The following is a 10795-nucleotide window of genomic DNA, read 5'->3' on the forward strand; positions in this document are numbered from 1 at the left end:
TAAAGAATTAACAAAAATGTTGCACAAATTAATTCATAAAAAAGGAAAAGAAAGCTTTCAAACTCGTTCTATGAAGCCAGTTTTACCTTGCTAACAAAACCTGTAACAATAGAACAAGACAGCTATAGACCAATATCTCTGATAAACACAGATATAAAAATCTTTGATAAAGTACTTTCAGATTTAATTTAATAGCGCATTAAAAAGATAGTATGCCATGACCAAGTTTGTTTCATTCCAATAATGCAGGAATGGTTCAACAAACACAAATCAATAAATGTAATACAGCACTATGTAAAATCAAGGATAAAAATCATATGATTATCTCAATTGATGCGAAAATTCTCTGATAAAATTCAGCATCTCTTTATGATGAAAACCCTGAATAAATTACACATACTGGGATCATGACTCAATTCAGTGAAGGCTGTATATTATGCTAAACTGAAAAAAGCCTAAAGCGCTTTCTATAAGATCAGGAATAAGAGAAAGTAGCAAATCAAATTAGCCCTGTTTGTTGATGATATGATTGAATACCTAGAAATAAGGGGAAAAAACTATCAAAAGTAAAATTGATAAACTCAATAAAGTAGGATTCAATATTAGCATGCATTTAAAAATCAGTCGCTTTTGTATGTACCAATAATGAATTATCTGAGAAAGAAATCAGGAAAACAATCCCATTCAAAAACATTAAGGAGGAGAAAAAAAGGGAAGAGGAAGAGGAGGAAGAAAAGGAGAAGGAAAAGAAGAAGGAGAAGAAATACTGAGGAATAAATCTAAGAATGTGAAAAGTTTCCACAGTGCAAATTACAAAACACTGAAGAAAGAGATTGAAGAACACACTAGAAGTTAAAAACACCTATTATGTTCATGAATCAGGAGAATTAGTATTGTTAAAATGGCCATACTACCCAAAGCAATCTACAATTCACTGTAATCCCCAACAAAACACCAATGACATTCTTCATAGAACCAGAAACAAAAAATCTAAAATTCATATGTAAGCAATAAAGACCAAGAATAGCATAGCAATTTTGAGCAAAAAGAGCAATATTAGATGCACCACAATACCTGAATCCAAATTATACCTGAGAGTCATAGTAACAAAAACAGTATAGTATTGGCATACAAAAGAGGCAGGTAGAGTAATGGAACAGGACAGGAAACTCAGAAATAAATACACATTGCAACTGATATCAACAAAGGTGCCAAAACATTCGAGAAAGAAGAGTCTTCTGAAACAAATGGTGCTGGGGAAACTGGCTATTCACATGTAGAACATTGAAACTAGATCTCTCTCTCTCACCCTGTACAAATATCAACTCAGAATTAAAGACCTTAATGTAAGATGAGTCCTTCAAAACTACTGGAAAGAACATGGAGGAAACATTTCAAGATCATGGCAAAAGCAAAGATTTCCAAGTTGCGACTCTAACAGCACAGGAAATCAGAATAAGAATGAACAAACAGGATTTGCATAGAATTAAAAAACTTCTGCACAGCTAAGACTACAATCAGCACAGTGAAAGACAACAAAGAGAATGCGAGGCAATCTTTGGTAGCTATTCATCTGACAGAGGATGAATATAGAAAAAACTTAACAATCAAAAAGCAAGTAATATAATAAAAATGGACAAGTGACTGAATAGACACTTCTCAAAAGAAGAAATGCAAATTGCCAATAAATATATGTGAAAAAGCTAAACATCTTTAGCCATTACAGAAATGCAAATCAAACCTACCAAACCAGTTGGGTAAGATGGTTATTCCAGTTGGAATAGTTATTATTGAAAAAAAAAAAAACAGTAACAAAGAAACATAGGTAAGGATATGGAGTAAACAGAACCATATACAATGTTGGAAAGAATGTAAATTGTACAACATCTATAGAAAACAGTATGGATGTTCTTTAGAAAATTAAAATAGAACTACCATATGACCCATCTATAGCACTGCTGGGTATTTATTTAAAGGAAATGAAATTAGCAAATGAAAAAAGATATCTGAATGATCATATTTATAGTGACACTATTCACAATAGGAAAGACATGGACTCAGCCAAGGTGCCCATCAACAGACGCATGAATTAAGCAAATATAGTATATATACATGATAGAGTATTATTCAGCAAAAGAAAAATGAAATACTATCATTTTTTAGGAAAACAGAAGTGGATCTGGTTAAATGAAATAATTCAGATACAGTAAGGCAACTATTGCATGTTTTCTCTCACATGTGGAAATTAAAAAACAAAAAAGAGGGGCTGGGATTGTGGCTCAGTGGTAGAGCACTCACCTAGCGCATGTGAGGCCCTGGGTTGGATCCTCAGCACCACATAAAAAAATAAATAAAAAAAGGTACAAAAAAAAAAGATATCTAGAAAGAAGGATAATTTGGGACCAGGAAGCAGGTAGCAGGGAGAGGGGAGAATGAGCAAGGGTAGAAAGAAGGTCAATGCATGATATGTTCATGTATGGAAATGACACAATAAAACACATTAATTTATACAGCTAATATGTGATAATAAAAAATAAATATATAATATATGCACATATGAAAAAGAGGAGATTAGGACAAAGACACACAATAGAAAAGACCAGGTGAGGACATAGGGAGAAGATGGCATACACAATTCCATGAGAAAATTCTGAGAAGAAAACATCCTAACAACATCTGGATCTCAGCCTTACAACCTCCAGAACTTTGAGTCAATAATTTCTATTGTTCAGTCAACTCTGTCCTGGCACGTTATTATGGCAGCCCAAGCTATTATACACCCCTTTCTACAAAGAGGAAGAGAAGGTGGACTCTGCCTTTTCCCATGGAAACCCTTGGCCCTATGTCCCTGGAATATGGGACCCTCACATGAGTCCATCACAGTCCAGCAGCACCTGACATCATTCTCATTATTTTAATGTTTTTGATGACATAACAGCTCTAACAATTTGAAAACTAAATGACAGAATGGGTACAGATGGGCTAGTTCCATATTGAAGAAAATGAAGATGGAATGGAAAATGTAAGGGACGCCAAAATGGAGTAGTCAAGATAATGAATGCACAATTTTCCAAAATCCAAATTAATGCAAAAACTCTATGATAAACTCCAAAATGTCAAAAACTTACATCAGAGCAGGATGCACTGGATGATATTCAAAACCTTAAACACAGCCAGGCATGGTGGCTCATGCCTGTAATACCAGCCTCTCAGGAGGGTGAGGCAGGAGGATCCTGAGTTCAAAGTCAGACTCAGCAAAAGCAAAGTGCTAAGAAAGTCAGTGAGGCATTACATCTAAATAAAACACAAGAAATAGGGCAAGGGCTTGGGCTGGGGCTCAGGGGTTAAGTGCCCCTGAGTTCAATCCCTGGTACCAAAAAAAAAAAAAAAAAAAAAAAACTTAACCATAAAAATAGCACAGACTGCAGCCAATAAGAATGGACCCCCTGTCCGTAGGGCTGGAGTTGACCCAGAGGGCTTCAGCTCCCAAGTGTACAGGGAAATGTAGATAATATCAAAGGAAAGGCAGAGACAGATTGACAGATTGGCAGCAGGGGGCCATTCAGGACTCTTCACCAACCAGTATCAAAGTATTTCAATACTGTAATGATCCATACAACCACACTGGTTTAAGCCATGGAACACCAGCCTATTAGTACAGGTGGAATCAGACACTCCACTGCCCTGTGACACAGGTGATGTTTATGTATGAATAAATGTCTGGCCCCAGTAAAAATAAGGCATCCTTGAGGTTAAGTGCACATAATATATGCCTTTACATTCTTATAGTAGGGCTCAGTATTTCGACTTCTAGGGTGATCAATAAATGCTGATGCTCTAACTGAACTATAGAAAACATTTTTATCTCCATTTAACTTGAACATTCTAGGAAAATGTAGAATGACCCATGAAGAACAATTTTCTGAATGGAAATAGTCTTTCATGGGCCATTTCTATAACTGGCCCATGAATGGTGAGTGCTTTCTCAGAGACTGTTTGTTGTCCTGAGTTTCATATGAAAAGAAAGAAGTCTGTATTCAAATTTTCAGTCAGAATCCCTTTGCCTTGGGAAGGGATGTCACACACAGAGGTGATAATGAAGGGCTTTGGGAGCAGGGACATCTCACAGAGGTGTGGATAAAGAGGGGGAGTACATTGATGGACCAGCAACACCTGGAAGGAGGCCGCACATTCAGGCCTAAGTGACAGAGAGAGACATGCTCCTGGACTTTGGCCTGAGGCTGTCATGGAAGATCTGCTGCCACTTCAGCCATGAGTTCAGAACTCAGCCTCTGCCAGAGCTGTCTCCAAGGAAGACCATAGAGGTCAGGGAATGATCACCCTGGCCTCTTTCCCCTCCAGCCCTCCTCTCCCCAGATATGTCTCCCATTGGGTAAGATCTATTGCCAAAGATCCAGGGAGCTAGGTTGACGCAGGGTGGCATGAACACAGGATGATGCTGAGGGGTGATATTCAGAAAAGAGCCAAATAGTTCAGAGTTGTGAATGTCATATGTTTATATCTGCATTAATGATCTGACAACTTTTAAATGCTACCCATTTAACCAACATCACAACAGGAGATGTTAATAAAGAAGGCGTTAGTCTGTGCCAACCAAATTCTAGCAGACAGTACTTTCCACTCCAGGTGAGTAGAGAAGCTAAGAGCCATTAAACCTGTTTGGAACCTATGTTCTCTCTCTATCAGTCTCCAGCCAGAAGTCTCCTGAGCAACACAAGAGTAAGGATTGAATCACCCCCAGCCCTTGCTCTCTCTAAGGGGTACAGAGCTCAAGACAAAAATGGAAAGAAGGACAGTGTGGCATAAGTAGTAGATATCAGTCCTTGTCCACAGTTTTAGCTATGTCAATAGAAACAATCCTTTCAGTTTTCATTAATAATTTTTTGTTTTTGTTGTATATGTTGATTGATTCACACTATGCATATGAAAAGAGACTTTTGCCTTTCTTATCATTTTTCTCTTTTTATTGTCCTTTTACTATTTTGTTTTGTTTTTTGAAGGATACTGAGTTTTTCAGGGTTTTTTGTTTTTGTTTTGTTTTGTTTTTTGGTTAATTTTCTTAGCTTCTCCCTCTAATAGTCAAATTCTCTTATTCTCTCTCTATCAATCTGTCAGTGTATTTTGTTTCATTTTAAAACTCTTGTTTTCCCCCCCACCCTCCCCCACCACTACCATTTCATTATGGCCTTCACTTTTTACCTCTCTTCTACTTTATCTTTTTCACCTTTGGAATATTCTAACCTTTCTTTTGCCTTTCTTTCCTATTTTCTTCCTTATTAATGAACTGTATTTTTGCCATATTTTAAAACTATTTAGATATTATAATTTTTGCTCCCACCATTCATGTTTTTGCAGTTATTAGTACCATGGGTGTTGCAGCTGACATTAGTGTTTACTTTAATGCTAAATCTAATTCACTGTTGTTTGTTGTTGCTGTTTTAATTTGTGATACCATCATTTCTCCTTTTGTGATTATTAGTATTGTAGATGTCAAAATTGACACCTGGTATTTATTTGAATGTTACAGATTGTTCACTCTTTATTGTTGCTGTTGTTTTATTTCCCCTTTTCTGTAGTTGCTGGGTATCGAATGCAACCCTTCAAATTGATGGAGCATATTCTCTGCTGCTGAGTTACCCCCAATCCAGCTAGAATATTGTGCACCTTGTTCCACACATAACTATGCTCAAACTTCAGCAATACTTTAACACAAAAAATGAGGCGGGGACCCCAACCTGACAACCAAACTTTTCAAATACACATTTCTTATTTTATGGAATAAAAACAACTGGCTTACAAATTTTAACATATATGGACACTATTATATAACACCTATTTTTTCCCTGTAACAGTCAATAACTTAAAATTTGAAAGCAGTCAATTACACATTTCACTCATTTATCTTATTCTTTTCTCTTCTTCTTTTTTCTTTTGTACTAAGGATTGAACCTAGGTGTACTTAACCAGTGAGCCAAATCATCCCCAGCCCTGTTTTTATTTTATTTTGAGACAGGGCTGTGCCAAGTTGCTGAGGCCAGCTGTAAATTCACAATCTTCCTGCCTTACTCCTGAGCCACTGAGATTATAGGCATTCATTTTATTCTTTTTTGTATATTAGTAAGATTTTTTATTTATTTCAGTAAGATTCATACAAAATATAAATATTTATTTATTATCAGCATCACACATTACAAATGATAGTGTTGCTTATCATTTTATTCTTAACACCTGGCTTGAAACACGGAGGATGTGCCAATATATGAATGATGGAATCACAAACAACTGAACACTCACGACCTCTGCATCTACCAATTCCATATTCCCAGCAATTCACTCAATGCTGATTCCTTCCTTCCTGGCCTTATTCAAAGAATAAGCACATTAATACACATAAAACTACAGTAAAATGGAGCCAGTTCAATACAACTGATGGGAAAAGAATGTGTTGCTGCAGGATTATTAGAGAATGACATTGCACAGGAATCCTGAATGTCAAAGGAGAAGGCAGAAAAGAAGGGGCAGAAGAGATGGAAAAGATGATCAAACTAGCTAAAGGAATGATGGACAGGCTTGGGAGGGCAGGTCTTCAAAGACCAGCACATAGAGAATATGAATTTGAAGTTCTCAGACAATACATTAATGCTATTAAAACCTTATGAAAGTGGATGACAAATGAAATACAGAACATTTTAGAATGAAATACAAGGCTGAGGACAAGTCTGCAGGGAGTGCTGAAATTAGACTGATAGAGCTGCCAGAGAGGCTGCCGGAGAGAAATTAGACAGCACTGCCACCCCTCCCGACCTCATCCTTGGTTTTAAAATGGTAGAAGGGCCTTTGAGGTAGGAGAAGCACATGTCAATCTAGGAAACCCTGAAAATATACAATGTTAAAATGAATAATGAATAACATTGCAAGTGGAATTTAAAGAAATAAAACTGAAAAGGGAATCTGCATCTAAGAGTCTTAATATGCCAAGAAAAGTAATTTGGATGTTATTTACAGTACAAGCAGCAGTGGAAATACAAATTGAGAAGAAAATAACTATCGCTTTTGGTTATAAACCATATTGCATTAAATTACTGTCAAAATAAAAATGCAAAATTCTGTGTTTGAATCATTATTTTTACTACTAATAAAAACCAAGACAAGGCAGAACCACTATTGTTAAAGGATGCACTGTGACTATTATACAAACAGTGCTGATTATTATACCTGCATTTTTTTATAGTAGGAGCTTCTTGTGGCCAACAGCTCCTGCATACTGAACTGAAGAGTGCACATAGATATATATATCAAAGACAGCTGCAGTCCTTCCAGGGATAAGGCTCACAACTTTAGTCTTTCTGGTACCAATGTTTAACCCAAGGTGCTAGAATGATATCTCCTCTTGAAGATCATCAAGCTAATGGAAAGTCTCCATCAAAGACCATGTTCTACTTTGAAACCAGTAAACCTGAATCCATTTCCAAACTAATGGGAGAAGGAAGAGCTATTTTCATGGGAGCAAGAAAAACTCTAAATATCAGACAATTCAGCAGGGAACATCTTGGTAAATCCAAGAGACACAAGGAAGGAAGGAAGGAAATGATGATGGCAAGAAGGAAAAGATCTTGATAGTAACATCTATTAAATGCTTCCAGAAAATATGGAAAGCAGTGGAAGAGTTATAAAATCAAATGAAAAGAGGGTTATGTATGAGAGATTACCAAGAAGAGGAAATGCAGCCAAGCTAACATAGGGATTCACCCTGGGATGGAGCACTTTGGGTAAGCCTCATGTTCTGAAACCACTCATTGTGTGTGAGGTTCCCAAAAAGGATAGAATACTGTTCTACAACTCATTGTATCCCACAATGCCATACTCTCTATCCCCACACTAGCAGAACCCCTCAATTCTTGCTCTCATGCTTTGTGTTGTCATGAACATTGGCTATAGTTTGCATCTGGAATGTTGTCCCAAGGCCTACATGTTAAGAGGCTTTGTCCTCAGCTGGGCACTGTTAGGAAGTCATAGAACCTTTGAGAGGTATGGTTTAGTGAGAAGAAGTTAGACTATTTGGGATGTTTGCATGAAGAAGATATTGCAACCTCAGGACTGTTCTTTCTTTCTTTGCTTTCCAGCCACCACGAGGTAAGCAGCATTGTACCACCACACACTTCCTGCCATTATGCAGTGTGCTTCCACAGTCCCAAAGCAATAGGGTCAAGTGACCATAGAGTGAAACATTTGAACCTGTGAGCCAAAATAAGCTTTTCTTCTTTTCAGGTTGATTATTTCAGATCTTTTTTCACAGAAATGGAAAGCTGACTAATACTCTCCCTAGCTCCTATATCACTATCCATGTCCTTTGCTTGCTTTATATAATTTCTCATAAAACTTTGATAAAGCAAATGAAGAATTTTAGAATCATCCCTCATACCCTTCACCAGACACAGTTCCCTCAAGCAGTCAGCATCCAATAAATTTTTATATGATAAATGAGGGAATAAAGAAATGACTACATAAATAGTATAGTAGTAATGAGAATCAAACTTGGGGAAAAAGTACAGATCTGTTCTTAAACCCTAGATCAATATATAATAGCTTGGACTTGGGTGTGGAAGGATGCTCTGAATGAACAGCAAACCAATGGGTTAGTCCCAAGTTTTCTAGACAAATATTTTGTTAATAATTTTTTCCTTTTGTGTTAATTTAAGAAATACCCAAATGGCAACTATATGATTGACTTGCACCTATATTTTACTGAATGCTTTTAGTCTTTACTTTATGCTCACCTTGGCTGCAAATTTTACTACTTTTATCATCAGGTGAGAAAAGAGGGAAAATACAATATGCAAACAACATTTCCAAGTTAAGAGTAAATTATTAAGTTGCAGTGCTTTGTACAAAAGAAGGTTCCACGGGGAAGAAGAGAAAAATGGAGGGAGAACCAAGTCATACTAGGGTATGGGGAAGACAGGACATCTGCACCCAGCAGTGACAGTGTGTCCCACACTGAAGGCCATGTCAGCATCAGAAATAGCACTATCAGTCACAGTACATTACTGTTGTTGACTTGAACAGCATTACTTTTTTAACTGCTGACTCTGAAGCAGTAATTGGCTAACCTCTGAAAATCTAAAGGTAAATAAATCTCCATTCAAGTCCTCCTTTGAAGTCAACTGTATCATAAAGAACATTATGGAGGTTTTCTATAAAAAAAAATCTGCTCAAACAGAAGTGTGGAAGATAAAAAGTTGCATCCACTTTCAGTGTGGCTCTTACAATATGTCACTCTGACGTTGAGACAGGGAGAAAGACACTTACTGTATGCACATCCATACACTTTAATCCACATCCCAATTCTGTCTTTGGGGTTCCAGGCTAAAGGCAGGAAACACAAGAACCTGACTCCAAGGGAGGCTGGAGTCTGTAGTGCACTACACTGAGTTTGTTTCCTGGAAAGCCCTGAGAAGAGACAGGAAAAGGGATCAAAATATCTGTGAAATGCTGTTTCCTCATCAATGCAAAATGCCTTGTTCACCTTGTTAATACGTAAAAGGTGCTAGTATTTAAGCAGATGTGACTCCCTCTTCCTAGTCCTTGAATTAGTAACCACTGTCCAAGCTCCCTTATTTCCAGGATGGTTTAAATTTCATCAGCACCATTAAACCAGTCATATACATACTACTCTTAAAGTCTTGCTTTTAGAAAGTAGTTCATCCCCTAGTCCCTTTCACTAATCTTCAAGCATAGCAACAGAAACACAGAAACCCACATTCCCTGGCCCTGGAATAATAAAAGTCCAGAGCCAATATGGATATAGAAAACAGGGTAATAAATGCCTCTGGGATTGACCTGTTCTTATCATCTGTGTTGTTTAAAGAACTGCATCCTTAGAATATTGCTGAAATAAAGCATTTCTAAAACACAATATTAAGTTGGAGGTTTTTACTGCTTAGTTTTACCTCCTGATGGAAATATTAAACCAAGAAAGAAGACAGGTTTCCCTTACTCAGCAGAAAGTGAATAGCTCAGGTTTCTCAGTACTGCTCCCTTCCCAATCAGGAGGAACACATTTTATAAGACATTTGGAAATATAATATTTGCTTGCAAACAGGTTTTAGATAGAGAAAAGCCAGGAAAAAAGTTTTCAATGGCTTCAAGACCATATATTTAAAATAATGTATATTGAAAACAATGCTAGAAACATGGCAAATAAAAGTGCATGTAGCTTAACATATGGCCATAAATCTATTTTCTAAAAAATGAATTAGGTCCCCATATTTGACAAATTATGCAAAAGAATAAAATACGTAGTATTTAGCATTATAAAATATAATGCCTTAAATAAGTGTTTAATAGTATGCCCATCTTATGGGCAACTTGAAGGAATTAAACAAATCATTGAACTATATAGATTCATACAGTTTTGAGGACATTTTAACAATTCAGATAATAGCATTTTCCCATTAGCTTCCTCTATATATTGAATATAGTTAAAACATAAAATAGGATATTTGGACAAAATTTAGGAAACATTCTCATTGTGAAATGCCATTCACTGTAAATAATGCAATTTTGCATTTAGTACAGCATTAAAATGCTCTAAAAGGTAGGAAATTTATTTCACTTACCATCTGGATCAATCTGGGGTGGATTTGGAGAGTTCCTTTGATCAATAAGGCCCTTCTCAGAGCCCTAATCCATTATACTCATATCCTCAGCACCTCACCAAGCACAATGTCCTGTTGGTGCCATGCATGACATGAATTCATCACCATCAATTATG

This window comes from Urocitellus parryii (assembly GCF_045843805.1).
Source record: "Urocitellus parryii isolate mUroPar1 chromosome 13 unlocalized genomic scaffold, mUroPar1.hap1 SUPER_13_unloc_10, whole genome shotgun sequence".
Classification (NCBI taxonomy): domain Eukaryota; kingdom Metazoa; phylum Chordata; class Mammalia; order Rodentia; family Sciuridae; genus Urocitellus; species Urocitellus parryii.